We start from the raw sequence: 25,959 nt of genomic DNA on the forward strand, positions 1-25,959 counted from the left end.
GTTTCTTTGGGGGGGGAGTGTGACAGGCCTCGATGTAGCCCCTGTTCAACTCTATCCCTTTAGAGTGGAGGAATGCCGTCACGTGTTGCTCAACCGATGTAGCATCCTGCTCGCTCATCTCCCCACTGTTCAGCGTTGTCGTCGCCCCGGGCATATGATCGGTGTTTGATCTCCAAACTGGTGACTATGATGTTATTTATTCTGGTGTATTGTTCCAGATCCTCCACCCAATTTTCCAGCTGCTTAATCCTCTTTTCCTTCTCGATGTTTTGTAGTTTTAAAGCCTTCACGTCCTCCACCAAGCTCATGATGGCCTTCTGCTGTTGTCTAACAGCGGAAACCTCCTCCGTCAGCATATCAAGCGACCGCTTAATATCGTCAACCTCCTCGGCTTGTACCGGGTTCTTTTTCGGTGGCATGGTTTCTGAGCTTTAGGCAAGCTAAAGAGGCAGAATTGTCTCGGTCGGGATGTCGATTTAAATAGTGACTGTGTGATTCCTGTGAATACTGTTGTCTTCCAGCTTGAAGGCTGGCAGCTTTGGCCTCCTCCGACCGTCTAGCACACTTAGCAAAATATTGGAAAACAGTCAAAAAAAAGTCTCTGGCTCTCCTCCAGGTGTAGAACTGACAGGACTAGGCGTAGGCTGGGTGACGGACATGAAACCTGTAGTCAAACTGCTAGCATGTGGAGGAGTAGGAGTGGAAACAAATCTTTTAATCCAGTCAGGAATTGAGTCATTAAGCCAGGGGTTTTCTGACACCTTAACACGAGCAAATGACAAAATTGACTCCCTCTGGTAATCACAGTCAGCCGCCTTCCACATGGTTTTTAGCTCAATCAGGTCACAAATTAACTCACAAAGTTCATCAGACAAAGGGTGTGCAGGATAGGTCTTGAGCAGTCCCAGTAGAAAAACAAAAAACAAAAACGGAGAACCCACCGGGAAAAAAGGAAGCCTCTCCGCTGGGTCCAAGTGGTCAGATCATTCTGTTAGGTTCAGGGAAGTCGAAGACCCAAAGGCAGAGAGCAGGCAGGCAGGCAGGAGAACGTTTGAGGTGGAACATGTATTAGTCCATAAAACAAAGTACAAATAAACAAAGGGAGTCCTGAAAGCGGCAGGCAAAAACTAATTCAGAGTGAAGAAAACTAAAACAGGGAATCCAAAAAACAAGAGCAGAAAACAAACCAGAAATTTGAGAACAAAGAAAATCCAGGGAGCAAAAAACCAGACACGAACTGACACTGAGAGACACGACAGGCACGAGGAAACACAAAAACACACAATGATCTGACACAGGACAAGGGGAACACAAAGACTAAATACACAGGGTAACAAGGTAACACAAGACAGGTGACACAAGGGCTGGGAAACAGGTGAAACACATTAGGGCTGGGCAGAACAATCAAAAAAGGCAGGAAAACACAAGACATGAAGTAAAACCAGGCTAGACAAGACAGAAAACCAAACTGTCAAAATAAAACAGGAAACTGAGCAAAATACAGAACAGAAACAGACTACCAAAACAAGTTAAAACACACCAACCCATAACATAAGGTGCTGAGGGGAACATAACTGTCTTACCAAATCTAATCACAGTTGATGAGACAGTTACTCAAAACCACTAATGTCAACATCATGGTGGCGAAAAAGTCAGTCCTCTGGGGAGCATGACATCTGTACAAAATGTGTATCCCAACTGACAATGGGCGAGAGGTTGGGCACACCCTTTAGTAGTTGCCAGTGTTGTTTTCCCACTCTTTAAATTGAAACGGCTTATAAATTGCTTTAAATCTCTCCTTTAACAATCCTTTCCTATATTATGTCATGCCACCAAGATCCTGGTATAAGTAAGTAATTAAGTAAGTTACACTTTATTTATATAGCACTGTACCTTAAGATGCATGTAATAAAGAAACAAATGCTCACAAAATGTCTCCTCATTGTGACTTTATAGCTTCCAGACTTCCAAGCTGTAGCTGCTGACTCTGCCAGGATGCTGACTTGGATTCTTCCAATCCCTGGTTGCAGTTGAGCAACAAAACTCAAAGGGCCACACTGTGAAAATGACATCAGTCAATCGCAGCCCCAGTGCAGTAAAGAACAGTCAAATCTTCAACTCTCAAGGTACTGTGTAGAGGCACATACGCAGTTCAGCACATAAATTACACCCCCAAAGAGTTGGAAATGTCCAAAAAGGAAAAAAGTGAGGAGCTGCAGACAAGTGAAACATGCACAGTAGAGCCATGAGAGAGGTGCTGGGTAGGCCTGGCAAACCTGGTTCCTTTTAATGATTCGGGTTATTCTGAGTCACTCACTAAACTGAACCGGGTTGTGCGAGTCACTTGAATCACTTGTGTCAGTATTGCTAAATCGCCAAGGAAACTCAGTCCTACTGCACACACCCACTCGCCACCTCATGCAGCTGCTCACAAGAGAGCCATTTAGTCACGGAAAAGAAAGCATTTTGAGCCAGACTGTTTATTTATTGTCTTAACTTAGTGTAGCCTAAGCAATGTACACTACCGGTCGAAAGTTTGGGGTCATTTACAAATTTCCATTCCACTCCATTATAGACAGAATACCAGCTGATCTGAGTGGGTGGCTGATCTTTAATGCAATATCTACATTGCCCATTATCAGCAACCATTCATCCAATGTCATCCAAGAGAGAGAGAGAGAGAGGGAGAGAGAGAGAGGGAGAGAGAGAGAGAGAGAGGGGAGAGAGGGAGAGAGACAGAGAGAGAGAGAGAGAGAGAGAGGGAGAGAGAGAGGGGAGACAGAGAGAGAGAGAGAGAGGGAGAGAGGGAGAGAGAGACAGAGAGAGAGAGAGAGAGAGAGAGAGAGAGAGAGAGAGAGAGAGAGAGAGAGGGGGAGAGAGAGAGAGAGAGGAGAGAGAGAGAGAGAGACAGAGAGAGAGAGAGAGAGAGAGAGAGAGAGAGAGAGGGAGAGAGAGAGGAGAGACAGAGAGAGAGAGCAGAGGGGGGAGAGAGAGAGAGAGAGGGAGAGAGAGAGAGACAGAGAGAGAGAGAGAGAGGGAGAGAGAGAGAGAGAGAGAGAGAGAGAGAGAGACAGAGAGAGAGGGAGAGAGGGGCAGAGGAGAGAGAGAGAGAGAGAGAGAGAGAGAGAGAGAGAGAGAGAGAGAGAGAGAGAGAGAGAGAGAGAGAGGGAGAGAGAGAGAGAGAGAGAGAGAGAGAGAGGGAGAGAGAGAGAGAGAGACAGAGAGGGGGAGAGAGAGAGAGAGGGAGAGAGAGAGACAGAGAGAGAGAGAGAGAGAGAGAGAGAGAGGTGCGCTCATAAAAGTTAATTTAATATTTAGAGACCGACAACCCCGTTAGCATTCCCTGATGGGTATTGTTATGAAAGATATAGATTTTCAGCGGAGGGAGTTACATATCTTTGTTAGCTTCTTGAGCCGTGTGTTGCCAATGCGCAGATCAGTTTGAATTTTGTTTTTATATATTTTATTTGCTCTCACGATGGCTTCCCACTGCCAGGGCTGCAGCTGGAATACCAGGCTAAAGCAACGACAGTTGATGGAAAGGACAAGTGTAATTATGGTCAGATCTAGTGTCTGACTGATGGAGAAGTGATATTAATAAGCGTTATGATTTACGCATCTACAGCGTCGGCTATTTTTTTGACAGCTTTCCTTCCTGTTTTAGGAAGCAGCGACTGTATTGTGTTTGCCTGTAAAACCGTGTCTGTGTTCTTCATATTTATGTAGAATTATAATTTCCTCTTCTTATGTAACATATGCAGCTCTGGTAGATGTTTGTGATTGGTCGTGCTGTGCAAACACCGCCTCTTTTATGTGAACGCTCGAGCCGCTGGATTGGGAAACCCTGGGTTGATTGAACTAGTTGATAACCAGCGTCGTGACACAGGTTATGCGGGACCGCGGGTGTTAGGTTAGGTGAAGACGGGGAACTGAAAGAAATCCAGGACATGTTGATCTGGATTCGTAGGACAGGCCTCTGGTATTCTGTCTGGAATGGAGTGGAATGGACATTTCTAAGTGACCCCAAACTTTTGACCGGTAGTGTATAGGCTTTCAATGTAGACATAGAAACAGGAACGGAGAAATGCCCGTAGTGAATACATTATTATTATTTTTTTAAATCGACTGTCTGCTCGCCCTAATTGCATTTTAACATACTCCATTTATACACCAAACCTACAGTAGGCCTAGCTAGGCTACCCGCAGAACATTTTATGTTATTTCAGAAGTGAAAGAATGGCTTTTGTTGTGGATTTGCTTTACCCTGAGCTCGAGGAGAGACTTCACTCGCTCGTCTGAATCAGATCCACTCATGACAACGTAGCCGGCTGATTCGCCGTGGGATTGACTGACTCGTGCGAGCATCGACATCTCACGAGTCATCGAGGGCTCGTGAGTTCTCGAATGAATCAAGGTCTGCGAGCTTCCGGCTCTGAGTCTTCGGGTCGGATAACCTGTCTCAGACTGTCTCTCTGCTCACTCAGGCGCTTGAGTTGACTTGTGGGGTTGTTGTTGCCTATGAAATTGTAAGTTATAAAGCTTTTTGCAGCTAAGATGGCTAGGACTAGTAGTAGCTAATGTTGCAAGAGGTTTGTGTGTGGCGCTGTTATCATTTTAGATTGAATTGTAGTAGGACTCAACTGATCCGGGTTAATGATACTAGAGACTCGCGATTCGTAAGTCAATTTAAAGACTTGTTGAAGACTGTTGTTTCTTTCACAAATTGCACCCTTCGTTAGAACATACTGCTTTAATACATTTATTTTGACGTTTCTGGATATATCTACATTAAACCGATAGTTAACATTTTTTCAACGGTGGTTGTATGAGGTACTTAACCATAGTCAGATTACAGCAGCAGCTAAACACATTTTAGCCACCTAAAAAAATCCATATTGGTTTAAATGTATGTTATATTTAGAATATCTGCACAGCTTTACTTTGCCATCAGACAGCTCTTTCCGACGGAGAACCAAAGCCTTTTATACATCTACGCTCTCTTCAAAGCCACCAGACTCCTTTGACAAAACAGTAATTTTACCTCGCAGAACACGGGAGTTGTTGCTCTACCACTGCCTCAAACGGTTGGCTTGTTAGTTATTGTGTGACTTTGGTGTTTTAAAGGGGTTAGTTCAGATTCACCAGGTGCATAATAATGGATGGCTGTTGTTTAACAGCAACCACCTGTTCTTTACCTAAGGTTCTGCTGGACCAGAAATGTAACTGGCTTGTAACTGTATAAATGCTGAATAAATGCAGTTTAACCATGATACATGGTGGGAGAATATCCTGCTCTAATTCAGGGCAGTGCCCATCATGCACTGTGCTGTTTGAACTCCTCAATGCGTTAAACATGCACTTCAGTCTGTAAATGTACTGGTAATTTTACACATCCGTGTCAAGTTTGAAAAGAATTCCCTACTTGTTTTGTCGTCAAAGCTACCCAGGCAATCTCTGTGCTTAGGACCTACAGTTACATTTATGTCAGAAAAAAATGATAACATCCCCACAATTAAGTTGTCAACTTGCCACTGCATTGTTTCAAACTATGCTGTTTCAGTTACATCAGAGCCGTCTTGTGTATTGTACTGTAAGTACAGTGTCAAACAAACCTATGGTGCATTTGTTTTTTGGAACTAACTCAATGCGATATGAGAACAGCCTGAACCTTGACAGTAAACTCCCTACACATGATCTTAAATATCTCACTAATGTCTACCAGACACTAGAAGACTTTGAACAGACTTTGAAAAGACAAAAGTCCGACACCATCTCACATCTAAAGACAATCATCTGACATCTAACGTCAAAGAGTCATAATATGTAAAGACTATGGGGGGATCTTGCAGGTAAATCTCCCGTTGGATGATTCACTTCAGAAGGGTTGAAATTGGAAACTTTCCCTCTTTAGCGTTTAGCTTAGCACGGTACCATAGCAACCATAATCAACACTGGCTCTAGCCATTTGCTGCTTCCTGTTTGGTGCTGGAGGGAGCGCACCTATTGGGTGTTGACAATGTTAACATGATTTAACTTCACTACCAAGACTTACCCATTTAATTTTGCCGGAACGTCAAGGCGGGAAAAAGACTGACTGGGACTGAGTTTTACGCCAAATGATTGAGATGACGGGAGAGCGCTATAACTCTAGGAAGACTCTCAGGATTTCATTCCGATGTTGGAAATTAGTCTGCGACAGTGGAATCACCGATAAGAATAAGATACAGTTTAGGACTGACATATTTTGGGGCACAACCTAGTGTGGTACAGTATTACACGGCCTCCATTAAAACATGTACAAACTAAAAGAAATTAAGAAATTATCTATTTCTAAAATGCAACATTTATCTGACAATTGTCATGAAGAGAAACTTGATTTTTTTTTAATTCCAAAGGTAAGTTAAAGCATGCTAGAATGATACAAATAACTACACAGAGGCACGTTGGAACAGCGGGAGCTCAGGAGCATGGAGCATGGGAATGACTGTGGGGGATGGGGGGGTCAGAGATCAGCAAATGAGTTGAACAGGAAATACCCAATTTGGTGAACATCGTTAACCTGTTCTGGTCAATTACAAAATTGTTTATCATCACTACCTGCGGTTTTAATCATGTTTCCTCCAACGTGATGGATGGAAGCTGTCACTGTAGATTCCGAAAGACAAGCTATTAAGTTGAACTAACACATTTCTCTTCAGCTCTCTTGGTTTTCTAAATATGGTGCATGTCAAACAGTGCATATTTAAATGAGGCTAAAGGAGTCTAGTCCTACATTGTACCGTATATATGTATTTTAAGAAGAAAGTTGAGTATATTTAATTAGCAGACAAAAGGACAAGGACTTTTACAGATATTAATGTTACATTTTTGGAAACAACAAGTGATTTCTGATTGTCTATCCAAAGTTGTGAGAGGCTGATTTCAGTCTTCTGGTTTAGATGAGGAGCCAGGAAACAATCAACACAATTCAATAATCACACGGCTGTTTAAACCAAACCAGGGAGGCCATTCTGTTTATTTTCCTTGTATCGCGTTGCATTTTCTTTTTAATTTCATGGCCAAGTAGACCTCCCTGACATCCAGCCACCCCCCTCACTATCCCCCTATCCCACCCAACTCCACTCTCATTCCCCCTTCACCCTCACCCCTCTTCTCCTCCCCTGTGGCCCTGAACCCCCTCATCACCACCATTAGAAAACACTCCAGACCCTCTAAAGGTCATGCTGCTCTCACATAGATTTGCCAGATGAGACTCACTTGAATACACACTATGAATAAAAGCACACACTTAACACACTATGCCTTGTCTACATACCTACATAAGTAGGTATGTAGACAAGACAGGCATATATGTATGTAGAGATATGGTGTTCTGTCTCCTTGCCTGGATCGAAGTATAACATGACTGTCACTGGTCAGGCTGTCTTTGATTACTTGGAGTGCGTTGGCTTGCTCCGGGCTCCAGTGCCACAGTGTTCTTAGTTAGCTCATGCAGTGGTGCTGAGACGGAGTCTTTAATGAAGCGAGAGCAGTAATAAGCCATGCTGAGTTGGCTCCTGACTTTGGTAGGGTCTTGTGGGACACTGGCTTGCTAAATGACAGCAACCTTTTGGCAGTCAGCTGAGATCCCATCAGCGGTGAAAATGAATCCAAAGAACACAGGCTTTAATTTACATATTAAATTCACACTTTTTGCTGTTGTGCGTGAGACCACTATCCTTCAGTCTGTGGAACAAAGCTCTGAAGGGTCTTTCAGACCAAAGGCTGGTTGAACTTTGGGCACAGCACGCTGAACCCAGCAGCAAGTGCAAACCTCGTTTGGTCTGAAAGACCCATCAGTCGTTGTGGTTGGCGCGGTTGGCCTCAAGCCTAGGTGCCTGAGCGTTGTGATATACCAGCTGTTCGGGTGGAGCTCTAGCTCATGATATCCAGCTGTCAGGTTGAGCTTCAAGACAGTACCTCCGTTCAACTCGTGGATGACGTCCATAGTGGGGGTGATGTGACGTTCATGTTGTGATTATCTTGCCTGGATCTTTTGGCTTGGACAGTGTCACAATAGGGGTAGTCTCGCATTGCCAGACCTTCCTCCACAGCACTAGTGGGGTGGACTAGGGTCTAGCTAGTCAACGCAGCATTTTGGGGTGGGAGAAAAACGTGCTCCGGTTCATTGGCAGTTCTTTACGCAAAATAGCCTCGGGAAGGAACTTGTTTTGGTGGAACATGTGTACGTTCAAAAGTAGTTTTAGTCGTGCAACAGAAAACTCAGATTGGACAGATAGTCTAGCTAGCTGTCTGGATTTACCCTGCAGAGATCTGAGGAGCAGTTAACCATAGTCCTCACAAATCCACCGGAGTTTAGAATTCCAACACAATGAAAGCGGAAGGAAACGGACATCGGCGAAAAGACATGCATCCGGCAGAATTTCCTGCAGCACCGGAGCAATCCCGGTAGTGGAAAGTTGTGGATATAGACTACAATGGGGGGAACCCGTGGCGTAGGGCCCATCACCTTCTCGATGATGCCATCATCCTCTAGCTTTTCCAGCTCCTCCTCAACTTTCTGTCAGATGTGAAACTGGACATGCATGGACAGGTAGTGAATGTCAGTGTTGATGTGAAGCTCAACTTGGAAGTCTTTTAACTTGCTGATGCCCTGGAACAGCTCTGGGTACTGTAGTTGTCCACTAGCTCCTTCGCCACTGTTTGGCTGGTTGAAGAGGACACACAGTGGATTTGATGAGGCCTTGTTTCTTAGCTGTTTTGTGGCCCAGCTGAGAGCAGCCATCACCCTTTATCACATAGAATTAGTCTCTGTGTTGCATACATATACAACCAGCCAGCTATTGTCAGTGGATTGGTGCAACCATATGGGAATATTTTGATGTTGGCTGGAATGAGCTGCAGGCATGGTCTCAATGTGCTGATAACTTATTCACTGTAGCTCCTGAATCAATCAATGCTTGGATCTTGACATTATAAAGCCTATGTATGTCAGTGGCTGGATATTAGTGTTGTTGCTATTGACTACATGCATGTTCATTTCTAGATGAGTCTGGTGTGTTGTCATTATGTGCTGTGCTAGTTACATGGTACACTTTCTTGTGCATTTTGTGTTGTTTGTTGTTCCTGTATTTTGTTTCACTCTTTTCTTGGCTGCTTTTGCCTTAATCTGCACTGCCTTGCAAAAAGTTTCAGCTTACATCATGCTTTACACTCCCTGCCTCTTGCTGGGTTAGGGTTTAGCTGACAGTGACTGTACTGCGGTGACGACACCTAAGTTTAGGCCCTTAACCAACTTGTAAATGTCATGCATGCAGCTACTGTAGATGGCATTATACTGAGTTGAGAATGTCACAGCAGTTGTTATGACAGGGTGTTATGATGAAAACTCCAATAATTATTAATTAATTATTAATAATTATTTTCTCTCTTTTCTCTCTTCTTTGGACAAGATCCATTAATGAGATTCTGATTAAAATGCCTCAAAAGCGACACCTGCAGGTAAGAGGGGACAGGGCAGTATGGGGGTCAGAGGACACAGAGGAGGATGAGCTCTTGACCGCCCTTGGGCCATCGTCGTTCGGAATTTCTTGTATTAATTTAATGTACTTCATTTTTTCCATGCTCATCTGTTATTGGTCAAAACCATAGAGTGTTACGTACACTTAATATGATGCTCCAAAGAAGGACGTCCTCCCTAACCAATCAACAACCATGATACAAGAATGACATTGCGTTGGTCCAATGATAACTTCCAAAATAAATCTTGAAATAATGCGTTACATTCATTGTGAATGATGGGAGTGTGGGGAACTGGTGGTAAAGCAAGCCATTAAAGATAAGTAGTACATTAGCGTAGCGTACAGTCCATTTGTTATTTTTATTTTCAGATTTACGTTTCCATTTTTTTTCAAGCAGTAACAGGTTAGCTAACGTTAGCTTGTTTTAGCAGCTTATGTTAGCCTGTTGTAATATAAGCATCAGGACGCCGTCGGGGAGCAGATAGAGAGCTCCGGTCAGCTGTCGGGGCTGGACCCACTGCAGGAATACGGTGGCTTGCGGCAGCCCGACGTGCCATCATTATCTAGGACTGAATCTGGTATGGGAGACGGACTGCTATCCAACATGGAGGATGTTGAGGTAAGTTAAAGTAACGTTAGACGGCATGAAAAATTAGCATGAAATATTAATTTCTAGTTCCCTTTATTGTGATATGCGTATTTACTAACATTATATAAAGACAAACTACTGAACACCGAGTCCAGGGACTAATGTTATCATTAATGTTGTGACCAGGGTCCGTTGGGAAAAACGATGGAGAGAATATGCCATTGCAATTAACGTTATACTGCAATTACAATTAATCGAAAATGACCTAAAAAACAGACAAGGAATTAAAATTTGCATTTCCTTCATCAGGGTTCCCGCGAGGACTTGAAAGTATTAAGAAAGTCTTAAATTTCATATTCTAAAAATAAGGCCTCAAGTATAAAATTTTGTTTACAAAGGCCTACATTTGTTCTTGTCCTTTCCGTAGGATTAAATGAATGCTGTAACATCATAAATAAATATTTTGTGTGTGTGTGACTTTACAATTTTCTCCACTTGCTGTAACTTGGATGTTACAGTACAGGTACTGTTTACGTCAGTGTTTGGCTTTACGCTTTTGACCGTGTAGTGTGCGCGGCGCACGAGCTCTGGTATCCAAGCTGTGGCTTGAATCAGTCAGTTGTTAGGAAAGAAAACAAAACGTCTTGCACTGTGCTACTAACAAGCTAACGTTAGCTCGATGGTTAGAATGGCCAAGTGTCTGAAGGTCTAGCCAGAAATGCGGACAAGTTGGCGAACGAGCGTGAGGGCAATGGTGCTGAGGTTAGCACAACAAGCGGATCGCCGTGCGAGTCAGTCACACTATGGCGAACGCAAACAGCAGAGCTGGAAGACCCGCCTGCAGGTTGCTGGTTAGTTAACGTTACCACAGCAACAGCGAGAGAGTTGTGTATAAGAGGAGGATATGAATCAGCAGTACGTAATAATTATAATGGACATTAACAATGTGAATTAATACAATAAGAAAAATAGCCTGAGGTTTCTGGGAAAACCCTTCCCTGTTGACCTCGAAGTACCACAGTTCAAGACAAACTATAATCCTTGTGTTATTATACAATTTATAGCAATTGTTTCTTCGAAAAATCCAGGAGAGAAACTTTGGAAGCTGAGACAATGCACTTCTGAAACTCAAAACAGCTGTAAAATGACCACAACTTGGACAGACATTCTGTACGTTGTAACCAATACACAGATACACACACTGACAGTTGACTCCCTTCCAGCACAATTGCACACATTGTATGTCATGTTGGCAAAAAATAAAAATGCCTGCAGGAATGAATGCAGCACAATTACTGTACAGTTTGTATGACAGATCATGCTTTAAAATGTGACATGGGTGGTTCACACACACACACACACACACACACACACACACACACACACACACACACACACACACACACACACACACACACACACACACACACACACACACACACACACACACATGTGTGTGTGTGTGTGTGTGTGTGTAATTGTGTGTGTGTGTGTGTTTTCCCCCTGACATCTCCATAAGTAAAGTGAACACGGCTGTGGTTCCTAGCAGATTCTCTGCACCACATAAAGATGTCACCAGACAGACGCAGTAAATAACTCTGGTGAAGCTCTTCGTTGAAGCCATGATGAATGAGGCTAATTCAGGACCCATACCATAACCGTACAATGACATTACATGACAGCAGCGTTAGCATACTTCATGTATCTATGGTTAAAATTGAATGTAGGCTGTAATTTCACGTACAGATTGGACTTCTGGTGGTTATAGTTCATGCAGTGTCATAAGACTGGGCTAGTTTTCTAGAGGACTTTTGACTGAGTTGGGTGTTGTCCTTATGATTACTGTGTGAGCAGTCTAGCTTTTCCAGACCCTCCTCCAAAGTGCGCTGAAGGAGGGTCTGGCTACTCCACATAGCATTCGGGGATGGGAGGAAAACGCTCGATGGTGTTTTAAGCCCCCACTGTTGACTTCAAGGAAGCGCTGCAACCGTTGACTTCAAGGCACCTAACCTTAGCTCAATGGTGTTTTTTACCCCCAACGTCTCCTTCCAGGCAGCGCTGCGACCGCTGCCTCCAAGGCACCTAAGCCTAACCTTAACCGTAACCCTAACCTTAACCCTAACCAGTGCCTAATCCTAGTGCTGTTGGGGGCAAAAAACACTGATAAACCTAACCGTAACCCTAACCCTAACCCTTGCCTAACCCTACTGCCTTCCATGCAGGGCTGCCTGGAAGATGACGTTGGGGTTTTAAAACACCAAACACTGAGGAAAACCTGCTCTGGTTTATTGGTATTTCATTAAACCAATCAGAATCGTCATGGGCGGTGCTAAACTCCGCACAGAGCCACTGCAAAATAGTCGTGAGAGAGAAAACTCCGATTGGACAGATAGTCTAGCTAGCTGTCTGGATTTACCCTGCAGAGATCTGAGGAGCAGTTAACCATAGTCCTCACAAATCCACCAGAGGTTAGAACGCCAACACAAAGAAAGAGGAAGGAAATGAAAATACATTTCCTGAGGCACCGGAGCAATCCCGGAAGTGTAACGTCAAGGATATAGATTACTGTGTGAGTGACATATCTAGTCTTATTTTGAGCACAGTTAAATTCTGTTCCATCAGATTATGCTGCGCTAAATCTTGCACAAAGCTTAATTTAGTGAAGAGAGGGTGGGGAGAAGATTCAAGTAATCTTGAGAAAAAAAATTGAGCATCTTGATGTCACCTGAACTGTGACAGCTATCATTCACTCATCCACTCTGCAGGGTGCAGTCCACAGCAACGCTGCAGTAGATGTTTTTACAGTTACAAACACACTCAGTTTCTCTAACAGGAGCATTAGTCACTGTCAGGTCGGACCTCTGCCAAGACACAGAGAGGGGCTGAAGCTGCCAGGTTGGGCCTTGTTTGTGTATGAATGCACTGCGGGTATATGCAGGAAGTTTTGATTGTACTGCTCAGTGCTTAAGACCACCAAAGATGAAGTCACATTTTCCCTTTCCACATTTTTGCTCAGACTTTGTTCAAGCACCTTTTTTATTAACACAATTTGGGTGAAAATAAATAAAACAGGACGTCATTATTTATAAGTCATCAGTTTGCATTTCTGTAATATCTTTCAAACTCCAATGCTTTAATATTTTTTTTGTTATTTGCTTGGGCATTATATGCCTTTATATAGCAATAGTGGAGAGATGTTGCCCTGGTAATGCAGTATTTTAAAGTTTCTATAGTCTGTAGTTTCTAAAGTTTCCTCCAATTCCCTAAAATGAACTTACATGCAACTTGGGGGAGGTCTGGGGGGGAAGGTTCCTGAAAAAGACTAACTGTACCAATGGTAGGGAATGCACAGTGTTCACTTTGTTACTATTAAGTGGAATTGTCCAGTTCCTCATTCTATGCATAACAGCTCAGCTAAACATGCAAAAAAATGAATCTGTAATTCAACATTTAGAAACTAACACAAATATTAACTTAACAGCAATAGTGTTCACTAGGTTGGGTGACTCGTAAGAGTGTTGCAGCGAAGTCTCCAATACAGGTCCGGCTCCAGAAACATTGGATCAGACATTGCCCATAACAACCTTGATAGATTTTTTTTTAGACCCTGGTTAAAGGCAGGCGTCTCTCAAGTCCCATGATCTCAGTTTTGTAAGTCAGACTTTCTATTAAAAACTTGTAGTCTAACCAAGCAGAGATAACGCTGACATTACCGGGGTTATTTTCATCCATGTACCAGTAAACTGACTTTGATTGGTACAATTTGTTAGTTCCCCTTAAAGTAATTGGATGACCAATCCATGTTTCCTCCTTCCTCAACAGCTGGCCTTAAACAGGACACATAACTGTTGAACCTTCTGTGGAGTTTCTCTATTCTCATTATTAGGCTGCAGCTGGTCTGGCCAGCTCAGGTGGGAAAAGTATGTAACGGTATAGTATATTATTTCATGCTGAGAAAACCCTGATTAATAAAAGGTTAAATGAAACTAAAAATGAACAGTGACGTCCCTGAGATTGTAACGGTCGTCATGGGTTTGAGATTCAGATTCCAGTTACACAGCTCTCCATTTCACACCACCACATTCACACATGGGAATGTACAGCACTGTGTATGTTGGAATGAATAAAAATAGCTGGGAACACTTTAGCCATGACAAATAGGAAATGTTTTTTATAGTCTTCATTTTGTCTGCATTTGTTTAAATTAATCTTCTGGCTCTTTGTCCAGCCAAAGCAAAACCCAAGAAAAATATTGATCAACAAGCATGTTTTAAATGACAAGTAGTTAATTATAATAAATAATAAACTTTTGTGTTTGTATTTGGGATTTACCAGCCATCATTAAGGTTCAACATGAATAGTATGCAGTGCTTTTGTCCATATACAGTACATCCATTCAACATTTGTTTACCCACAAAGGCTCATTTCCCAGAACACTTTTTCAAAAACATCAATATCTACAGTAATTCTGTTGGACATTGAGTAAGGTACCTGATATCAGTGTTTAGGGCTGTAAAGAAACTGATACATTAAGCATAGATATTCATTCTCAACCTTGGAAACATGTATCAGGGGGTTATGATCTCACCCCATAAATGATATGTCCATGTCCATGTCTGACAAATTTGATTTCCATTGGATCAGAGTAGTGTCACTTTGCTGCCTGTTCTGCCAATCGCTGCCTTTCCATTTGGTAAATGGATATCTACTTTAAACACATTGTATGGCACTAGCACTTGTTGCTGTAAGAAATACATTTATTGCACTTTATTTCTGTTCTGTTTCCTGTTATCTGAAAACTGTGTACAGCAAGGTTTTCTTTGTTGAAGTTTGAGGCAAGTTTATTTTAAGTGTATTGCACTTTATTTTTATACAGTTCTGTGAAAAAAAATATTCCCAGCCCTTGTCACATGACCAATTAATGTTTCCATGATGAGTAAAAAACAAAAAGTGAAATTAATAATGAATGTGGTGTGTTTTATTTAGCAAAATGACATTGCATGGTTCTATCCTATCCAATATTTCCTATATTTCTAAGCAGATTTTCTATGCTATATTCTGATAAAACCCCCGGGCCCCCCCTGACTGATTATTGGTCCCCCCTGTGCCAACCCACTTAAAAAATTCCTGGAATCGCCCCTGGTTGCACTATCCAAGTTTTCTTTAACATTTTCAGCGTGTAGCTTGCTTGTTAGTTGTTCTTTCCCGTAACAAAGGGATTTTGAGAACGGCAACACACAGGGACTGGAAGTTATGGGGAAAAGCCTGACATCACACGCCGGATGTCAGCTCTTATCCAATAACTGTCAACATTCACTTTCTTTTTCCAAACTTTTTTGCCGTGTGTCAAAAAACCACCCTCAATCCAAAGTGTATAAACTGATGAGTCAATCATACCTCCTTCAAACAGCAGACAGAATATCACTAGTTCCTCTCTAATCATTTTTCCCCTTCATTTGCCTTCTCCCTGGGTGTCCACAGAGTTTGTTGGTTGACTGGTCTGGAAAAGGTCAAGTCTGTTGAATTAGAACGGCGCTCTTAGCCAACATAAGCACAGACACTTTCCTCCAGAACCCTCTTTTGAAAATTGGCCCTGGGCAGAAGGCGGTTATGCTCTGGCTGCATGCTGCCCTCCTGCTAGCATGCTTAGCTTTAGCATGTGCAGCCAAGAGAAACTGTCGCCATTTAGGTCTAAGGGTGGCATGGAAAAAGACATATGTGAACTTGAAATTGGTTGATTTCCTGCAAACACACAGTCTATTGTTTGGGTTTCAAGTTGTAAGGTTGCCAGGTTGTGTGCTGATCCAATAGAAAACAAACCCGCTAGTGGAACACAGATGGTGCAGCATATGGGTGAGTTTAAGTATTAAATGACTTTTAAAAAAAACATATCTCATTTGTCTAAAACCTATTCAACAAACAAAGTACCAATCCACTTATATAAAAGAAAAAAATGTTAACACATCTGTGTGACTCATTTTTGGTACCACATGCTATAATTGTGCTGTTTTGTGCTCAACACAACATATCTTAACCGTATTATGCTGCATCTTTGTTTGAAAGCTCCTATATAATAACTTTATTCTTTATTTCAGACCCAGGGGGATCCATATCATAATAGGAAACACACAGATACACTATAATTTCAGTATGGGGTTATTTTCATAGAGTAGCAAAGCGGGAGAACTAGATAGCACAGCTATGGAACAGATATATCAACCCTGCATTTCAGTCAACTTCTGGCAAAAATTCTGAAAAGAGGCTTAGGACCTGTCTGATGAACCAAAACTATTCATATCTGATTTTGTTTGGCCTTCCTGTCCCTCATAACTACTCAAACATATGCACATATGTCCACACGTCCTCATTTTATCTATATTCTTGTAATTTTTGTATGCCTTTGTAGTTTTAGGTAGCCAACCTTATGCTTGTTTTTTAAATTCAGTGCTTGCTTGTGTTTGATTTTTTAGATTTTAGGACTCTTGGAATTGTAATTGCTTATTATATATATTTTTTCTTCTTCTTCTCTTCCTTAGGTGAGATTCCTTCTATAAGCCCCTGCACCTGCACAATCTTTTTTTTTGTATATTATTTTATTTTCTTGTGTTAATATTGCCTTGATTTTATTGCGCAAAATAAAACAATTCAAAATCCAAACGTATCCAGAGTTCCAGAAGTAAAGGTCCCATCCATTTTCTGCATAGAAGGGTGACTGACTGACGGTTGAGCATTTCCAAGGCTTGCAGTTGAATCACAATTGCAAAATAATAGATGCTGCGTAAGAAATTACATTTATAGAATAATTGGAGAAACGTAATGTAGATGCTTCCATATACGGCATGATGGGTCACTGACTGGTTTTAATCAATGAAAATGATTTGACTCACATGTCGCCTCAACCCAGCTGAATATCCATGGGAGATTTTGGAGGGACATGTTAGACAGCGCTTCCCATCATCAAAACACCAAATGAGGAAAAATCCTTTTTCTGTTCTGGAGGATCGTGGTGAACCATTACCTTATTATTATTATGTTATTTCAGGTGAATTTTGGACCTAATAAGGAATGTTTTTTTCCGACGTTTTTGTCACTTTTTTCATTGTTCTTTCATCAATTTCTTTTTCAATATGCTATAAAATAAATTCAGATGAAGGTAGTGAACTGATCATTTCATTTAGTTGTGAAGAGTAACAGTTGTATGGAACCAGCCATGTTATTTTTTTGACAATTTGGTTGAAAGAAACCCAAATTTCTGATATAGAAACTTTTTGAAAATGGGTCAAAAACCTATAGCAACATAGACTGAGGTTCATGGGTATTGTAGTATTTAGAACATGCATATCAAGCTGACGGAAGAAAAAGGAAACAGGTTGAAATATTTGGATTGCCTTTGTTATTGTTCGATTATCCATGTCACATATCATTATTGAAAGAAATGAAAATTTAAAAGAAAATAAGAAAAATCCACAGTCCTCACACAACTTTGTGGTGTTGAAACTGAATAACTGTCCATGCTGCAACCACTTGAAATGATGAGCCTTATTCAAACATGCTCTCTTCTTTGAATTCTACAGGCAGCCGAGAGTTGAAAAGCAGAGAGTGAGTAATGTATGTACACAGATAGTGAGACCACAGATGAACAAGAAAATGCCAGGACGCCAGCGTGAGGCCGGTGGCTGAACACAGATAGGTGCTTTCTTATCTCTATGCGTAGAGCTATTTGATCTTACCTCAAAGCTCCTAAACCACTTCAAGTAAAGACATTTCAGATTACATTAAAGAGATGTTCGTACATGTAGCCACTGAATGGAAATGTTTGGATTGTTTTTGATTGATGTTTCAGAGTCAGACTGTGATCTATCTATCTATCTAATCCATGCCAGGATTGGGTACAGGATTTTAATTTGACATCCAGAGACAAAAGTCACTCTGCTACTGAGAGCTGCCGTGGCACAAACCCTGACAAAAGCGGCTACTAAAAAATACTTTTTGTATGTATTTGCGGGTCCGCTGATATAATTTGTCATTATAAGATCTGCCCATTCCAACAGTAGCTGACTAAGATTGTAACATTTGGAAGTATTAAAGATTAAGAATCTGTCTTAACAGAGACACTTCATTTACATATCCAGCAAGAATGCGCCTGGATTTTTTTTCTTTTTATAAATAGTTCTTTGTTGCATTTTCTGCCCAAGATGAATAGGTGTAAATATGGTCTTCATTCTCCAATGAGTCTCCAATGAATTTAGTCCTAGATCACAACAACATCTAAAATTTGTGAGAATAATAAATGATAAATAAAGTACTAAAACCCAAACTGGAAATAATAAAAAAAATAGAAGAAAAAAAAATAATTTCTCTGCCTCTGTAAGTGACTCTTTCCCTTTATGATTTTGTATCTCCATCCCTGCCTCTCTACCCCCCCAGACTGGAGGTTTTGTTGTACCCAGGCAGATGGCTTCAAACACCAGGTACCACCCATGGGAGCCTCACGAGGAGGTCCTGGACACTACAGGCCTGCTTGAACTGCAGGGTGGGGCATGTGCAAAACAAGGGACCAAATAGATTTATACATTACTAAAATTCCAGCCGTAATGCAGAGTGGCTCAAAGCAAACGCAAGGCAGCGCGTGGGGGAGTGCTGGGGGAGCAAGGGACAGCGAGTGGGCGAAGGAAAGAAGGGAAAAGGGAGAGGGGCAGATACCAGGAGAACAGATATCTCACAGATCTCATTCCATTTGTATGATAAGAAAAGAAATAACGGCTTCAGATGAGGGAAATTGCAAAGGGACACGTATCACCTTCCTTTACATTGTGAGAGGCAGATCACAGGAGGCACAGAGCGAAAGGAATGAGAGGCAGACGTCTCCAAATGTCGGCATAACCCGCTTCAGAAGTGTTTTTGTATAAAATCCTATTGAACATTAACACTTTCATACGTGAAGTGAAAAAATTCAAGTTCACATCAACACCTTTTTCTACATTCTGAATCAGTTTTATTTTCTGGCTGCAATAACTGCAGGAATGTTTTCGTGGTGACACGAACTTGACAGTTCATAGGAGTTTCCAAGTAAATTCTGACATACATGCTGCAGAGCAAACAAGCAAACAGGCCCTGAGGCAGAAGACGTGTGTGGAGCGTCCGCCCTGAGAGTTCCCAGTCTCAGGCTGGATCCCTGCATCATGTGTGCTCATCATCAGAACCCTAGCAGAGGGTTTGCATATGTTTAGCTACTTGCAACCAGTGTTGTAATGTAACAAAGTATAAGTACTTCGCTACTGTACTGAAGTAGAATTTTCACGTATCTGTACTTTACTTTGTTATTTATATTTCCCGAAACTTTTACTTTTACTACATTTCTCCTGAGCATCTTAGTTACTCGTTATACTGGAGAAAAAGCAGGTTTGGGGAATCATTGCTCCTACGTTGCCGAGATAATGCTCCCTCCATTCCAGTTGGTGACCTGATGCCTGTTTGTTGCCAAGCAGCAAATAAAAAACAAAGGCCATAACTAAAGAAGAGGAGGAAGCATAATGACTGGTGCAGGCTCTGCCGCCATGGTAACGATGCCCCCCCTTTCTTTAGAACATGTTTTTTTCAGTGTTCCATTAATATTTTGGAGTTAGATTCAGAGCGTTCAGTTGACTCTATTAGCTGTCAGAGTTATAATATTGTCAGGTGGTAATGCTGTTAGATGCAGCAGCTGTTATAGACATTTGTCTTGGCAATGCAACCATATCTAATTTTTGAAAGTCAACATTGTGCACCTGAGCTATGCTGTTGGCAGTCGAGTTGCATTGTGGGTAATGTAGCCCAGGTTTTGACAAGCTAGAGAAATGCATGTACTAAAAAGAAGACAAAAACGACGTTCTCCGGCTCTGCTGCATCATTTGTAATTCTTTTCATTTTTAAACATTCCATTGCAAGTCTGACAAGGAAGTTCAGCTTCCTCAGGTGATCTGAGATTTATGCAAGTGAGACGAAAAAAGCAAAGCTCCAACCATTCTTAATCTCTTGTTTGTGGAATGCTGTGAAGCAGACAGTATGAATTTTGAAACTTTTAAAATTTGGCTGATGAGATTGAATTGTCTGTATCACACATCACAGGTTATGGGTAATTGTTGTAAGGTTTCTGCACAATAAACTCATCTGTGTTTGGGAAATAGTACATAATCATTTTCCGACATTTCTTTTTAAGCATGGATGAAACCCCATACGACACAGATAAGGCACTCTATATTTGTGAAGAAGTATGCAGTGGTGATAAATGTCACTCTTCGTCTTGCCTTCACTGTTTGAACAATTGCTCCCTCTATAAAAAGTGAGGCCAGCCAATTGCCTCACACAGATTTGTCTCCTCCAGCTCTCGCCTCCACCCCGGTGCCTCAGCGCTCGTTTCACAGCCCACAGCTGTGCAAAAGCAAATTTATTATCAGCCTTAGTATTTCTGACAGGCTATCCGGCAGACGCTCGGGGTCCTTGAAGTGCAGAAAGGCCTTCCCATCGCTGCGCTCCCCTGCCTCCCAGCAGGTCTGCGAAGGGAATTTACTGCCACTGTCGAAACTTGTGTCAGTTCTCAAAGGGAGGGAGAGGAGACAGAGACAGAGCGAGAGAGCATTATGGGACTTCTTTTTTATTTTTTTGTCTTCCACAGATGCCCGGACATGCAGTCTTTCCAGCCCAGAGGGCCTTTGAAATCAGCTCGCTCGTTAATAGTTGTCTCATGAAGGCTCGGAGAGAGGAACGCTTGACAGAGTCTGAATGGAGACACCAAAGCTCGGTTTTGTCAAGCACTGAAATTTCATTTTCACCTTCTCACTGTAGCATAGAGAAACTGTTTTCCTGCTGCATTTCCTTGCCAATGCCCCCACCAACCCCCACTTTTTAAGTAGCAAATTCAAGTGAAGTCATGAGCGAGTTCCTGAGCGTATCTTCAGCTGCTGACGAGAAACTGGAAATGAAGCGTTCCATGTTAGACTTAATGTAGTGTTAACAAAGATTTTTTTGTCTGTATCCCAAGTATGTTAATGTGTATATTTGTTTTTAGATTTTATTTTATTATTGTAAACTGAATTCCACGATGGAATGACTGGTGGCACGTTTGTTAATAATAACTTTGTTTTAAGATATGATACATAAGTTAGCATGTTCTGATGTGCCTTTGCTCACGATACAGTAGATATATTACTGTGTTCCTTTGGTGAACATGTGGGAAACAAGCAGTGTTAAATCAATCCGTCTAGGACTGCAACTAATATATATATATATATATATATATATATATATATATATATATATATATATATATATATATATATATATATTATTGTCTTTATCAATTATTTTTGAATTCACTCATCATTTGTCAGAAATAGTGAAAGCTGCCCATTACAGTCTCCTTCAAGCCCAACGACATTTTTTTTAAAAGTTGGATCTAGTCGATGTTAAACAATGAATTATCAAATGTATTGCCCATTTATTGTCTGTCAGTCCATTAATCATTTTCATCCATCTACCTGCCAATATATCTGCAGTTCTTCATATGTCTCAGTCAGGGCTGGCTCTAGGGGGGGCAAGGGTGGCCAGTGCCCCCTTTAATATTAAGCCAGAGTCCAGGCTTAATATTAAGCCTCTGACCCCCCTAACTGTAATATTTACAAACATTTTAACCCCACCTTAATCCCCAAAGAGGGGATATTCATGTGCAGTGATATTTAAAATGTAGCTCAACCACTGAATGAGTATTCATGAATGAATGAAACCTTTATTGCCCCGAGGGGAATTTGTTTTGCACTCAAGGGATCCACATTAAACATTAAGCACATACAGTAAAGATTCAAGATTCAATACTTTATTGCCAAAGAACTTGGTACAAGTTGCTAGGGATTGGCTTCAGTGTGCTCATGACAGGACATCAACAAGATACAACAAAAACATAGAGCTAATATATACACATGCGGTATCCCACAGGGGATCACACTTGACACAGACAGATAAAAAAAGAGGGCACACCGCTCACCACATACCTGGATGACAGTCCAGGAAGCTAGAGTGACAGATATCAAGTTTAAAGTGACATGTTGCATAGAGATGCAGAGCGCAAATCCACAACTTTACAATAAATAGATAAAATACCGCTAGTATGGGTGGCATAAAAAACATATAGAAAAGTATTATAAAACTGGTGTAAAGAGATGTGCAATTTATACAGGCTTGTTAGGGGAACCTTTTTTCATGAGGTGCTGGTACAGAGATGGAAAGCTGTTTAGAGATTTAGGGCCCTATTTCAACGATCTGAAACACAAGTATCAAACGCCAAACGCAAGTAGCTTTGTTGGCAGACAATGGGTTGGTCTGAAGTAGCTACATTACATTACATTATAGGTGTGGTTTGGGCGTAACGTGCAATAAACCAATCAGAGCGTTATCTCACATTCTCTTTAAAAGCAGGCGCGCTTGTTCCATGGTGGATTGCTATTATAATTGTGGATTTGCTAGGGCCACGCTCTTCATACATCCATGGGCGCACGCCAGGAGCGGATCACAGCCGAGGAGACGTTTGCTATTGATTTTTCTTTTTGTCAAAATGTAAATAAAGAAATGTCACAAAAACATACTTTCCGATGTTTTGGGCTCACTGAATCACGAGGTTATGAATGCATGGTGATATTTTTGCAGTGTAGTCTAACATTAGCCCGAGATGACCTCACTATAGACGATGCAGCTCTTCTCTCTCGTGCTGCTGCTGGGGGGCATTTGGGTTAAGTGGCATCGGCACATGAAGTTCAACATCACAGCTCCTTAAGTCCTCTAATATTTCCTCATTTATGTCATCAACACATCCATGATTCATGGAAATGTTGTGTAAAACAAGGTCATATTTTTCCTTGTATTTATGTATGGTTTGTAAAAATGGGAACTGCTGGGTCCGTGAGATGAGAGAAGCAAAGTGTATGCGCGGTGTGAACACTCTACATTACAGCCAAGCATGCTCCCTTAATATAGCATCTGAATAACGCGCCACTGACTTTAGACTAGGTTTTTTTTTTGTGGCGGAACTGTTTTCTGAAACTGCAAAATAGCACTAGGGAACGTTTGCGCCGGAACACGCCTCCTCTTTTTGCTGAACCTCCCTCGGGAGCGCAAGTTCATTCCCTAATTTACTGACGTGAGTCTGTGGAGGGAAAAGTCCGCTGTGTGTCGGGTGCAAAATAGGAATGATACATGCGTCGATGTACAAAGTCACTTGCGCTGGGTGCAAGATAGGGCCCTATATGGCTCTGCAGTATGTGCTGTTGAGTAAATGACCATAAACAATAAAAACCACACCAAACATCCAACAACAACAACAACAACAACGCAACAATGGTGGTGACATTCAATCATCAGTCCAATAGCTAAGATGACTTAATAAATAATTAAATAAATAATCAATAGTGCACATTATAAAATGTCTATGTGCCTGTGTCTGATCTGTTCAGTAACTGAAATGATGTCATGGCACGTTTGTTTTTTGTTAGGGGCATTCAAAATCTACGTCCAGAGGGAAGGGGGGAAAACTCTGAGAAAAGTGGGTGGGATGGATCATCCAGTATCCTCAGGGCCAGATTGAGAGTATACTGTTCTGTGAGGTTGGAGATGCTTTTAACATTGGATCCAGTAATTTTCCTGCCCATTTTAGTCAACTTGTCCAGCATGGTCCTATTCTGGACAGAATAAAACACATCCTTATGGCACTCCCGTGTATGTGACAATGGTTTTTCACTGACTGTGACCTGCCCTCACATACTGTTGTCTGCCTGTTAAAAAGTCCTCAGTCCACTTTACAACAGTGAGGTTTACACCCATGTTTGTCAGCTTCTCTATCAATATGTGCGACTGGATGGTGTTGAAAGCTGAAGAGAAGTCTGCAAACAGGATGCGTACAGGAGAGGCAGGTGTTTCAAGGTGTTTGTAAATTCCATTCAGGAGGGTGTGACAGCACCTTCCCCTCCCCTTTTCTCTCTGTAAGCAAACTGTCATGTGTCCATGTGAGCTTGGTTTTGTATTTTGAGACAAATTAAAATGATCTACTCAAAGCACTTCATAGTAACAGAAGTGAGTGCCACTGGTCTAAATTGGTTTGGGCTTATTAGGAAGTGGTCAAATTTCTGCTGTTTTCCGTATCGCTGGGACTTTTTGTGTATCAAATGATTTCTGAAACAGTCCTCTGAACACCGGGCTCAGTTGTTCTTTGCAGCTCTTTAGGATGGTGCCTTCCAGCCTGTCAGGGCCGGAGGCTTTCCGTGTCTTTATATGGGAGAAGATCCCCCCACTTCCTCATAGCTTACCCTGATTGGCGCACTTGCTCTTCCATCAGCTTCCCTCCATGCCTGTCATTTGCTTTAACTGCTCTTTCTTTATCCACTAACAGTTTCTTGATTTTGATTGTAATCCAAGGTTTTGAATTAGCAAACTGTTTTACACATTTTGTCGGGATCACATTATCCACAAAACTTAATATATGACGTTACAACATCTGCATGGTAGTCAATATCTACACAGTCAAAAACGCTCCACTCCGTGCGGTCAAAACAGCCCACCCCACACGCGCACTGATGTGATTTTAGGTTTTTCCCTTTTCAATTTTTGTCGGTAAGAGGGCAGTAAAAAGACGGTGGTTTGTTGACTGCTTTGTAGGCATTTTTTATGTTGCCATAACATAGATCGATTGTTTTTGATCCTTGCGTAGCACACTTCACATATTGCTGATAATGGGGTAATGCAGATGACAAGGAGCAGCCATTAAAGTCACCCAGAATAAGTTTGGGAGTGTCTGGGGACGCTGCCTCAAGTTCTTGTATATGGTGATATATTGCATCTGCAGCCACTTTGTAGTTTGCGTCAGGGGGAATATACACTAGACATACAAATAGTTGCCCAAACTCTTGTGATAAATATGTGGGTCTTAGGGAAACTGATAGGAGTTCTAGGTTTGGGGAATTTATCGTGTGATATGGTGTCTACACCACTTGGTGTTAATGTACATGCATAGTCCTCCACCGATCGATTTCACCGTGGCTTGTTGTTCTCTGTCAAGTCTTAATGGTGTACCAAAGACTGTCATTGTTCACTGTATGGTTTAACCAAGTCTCACTGAAGCATAACAGACAACTATCTTTGTATTCATACAGGTATTGCGTAGAGGCACGGAGTTCATCTAATTCCTTAGCGATCTCACATTAGAGAGGACTATAGTTGGTAGTGGGGGTTTAGATCCTCTTGCACGAACACGGCGTTTAATTCCTCCTCTCAAGCCACGCTTTCTCTTGGTCCTGACAGGTCACTGTTCAGTTGGACGTAGGCATTCCAAAGGAAAGTCTGTTGGAGGTGTCCACTGCAGCTGTGTTGTTAGGCCCAGCTGAAGTAGTTGATCTCTGCCGTAGGTTATCCTGAATGGCTTGGCGTTTGACAAGAGTAGAGAGAGTAGAGTGATCGCCAGAAATAGCTCCAAGTAAGCCATGTTACTGTCCATTATTTGCCTCCAATTGCAGACGTTTACATTCGAGACTGACAAAAACACTACTTGACACCTAGGGACCGTAATTACCAAACAAACACACAAAAACAACGGATACTAACAAATATTGACCGAACAATCAGAGCTCCCATGTGCATGTCAGCTGCTGAGCAGCGCCATCTTTAGGCTAGAGTGGATTTGTTGTGTTTATTGTTTAACCCTCTGAGGACAAAAGACGCACCGGCGAGTCCAAGCGATGTTTGACAAAACTCCTACTCAAAAAGCAATATTACATTTCAGACATTTATTTAATATTGTATTCATATATTATGCTACTTTTGTGAACCATA

This window comes from Sander vitreus, chromosome 12, assembly GCF_031162955.1.
Source record: "Sander vitreus isolate 19-12246 chromosome 12, sanVit1, whole genome shotgun sequence".
NCBI classification, from domain to species: domain Eukaryota; kingdom Metazoa; phylum Chordata; class Actinopteri; order Perciformes; family Percidae; genus Sander; species Sander vitreus.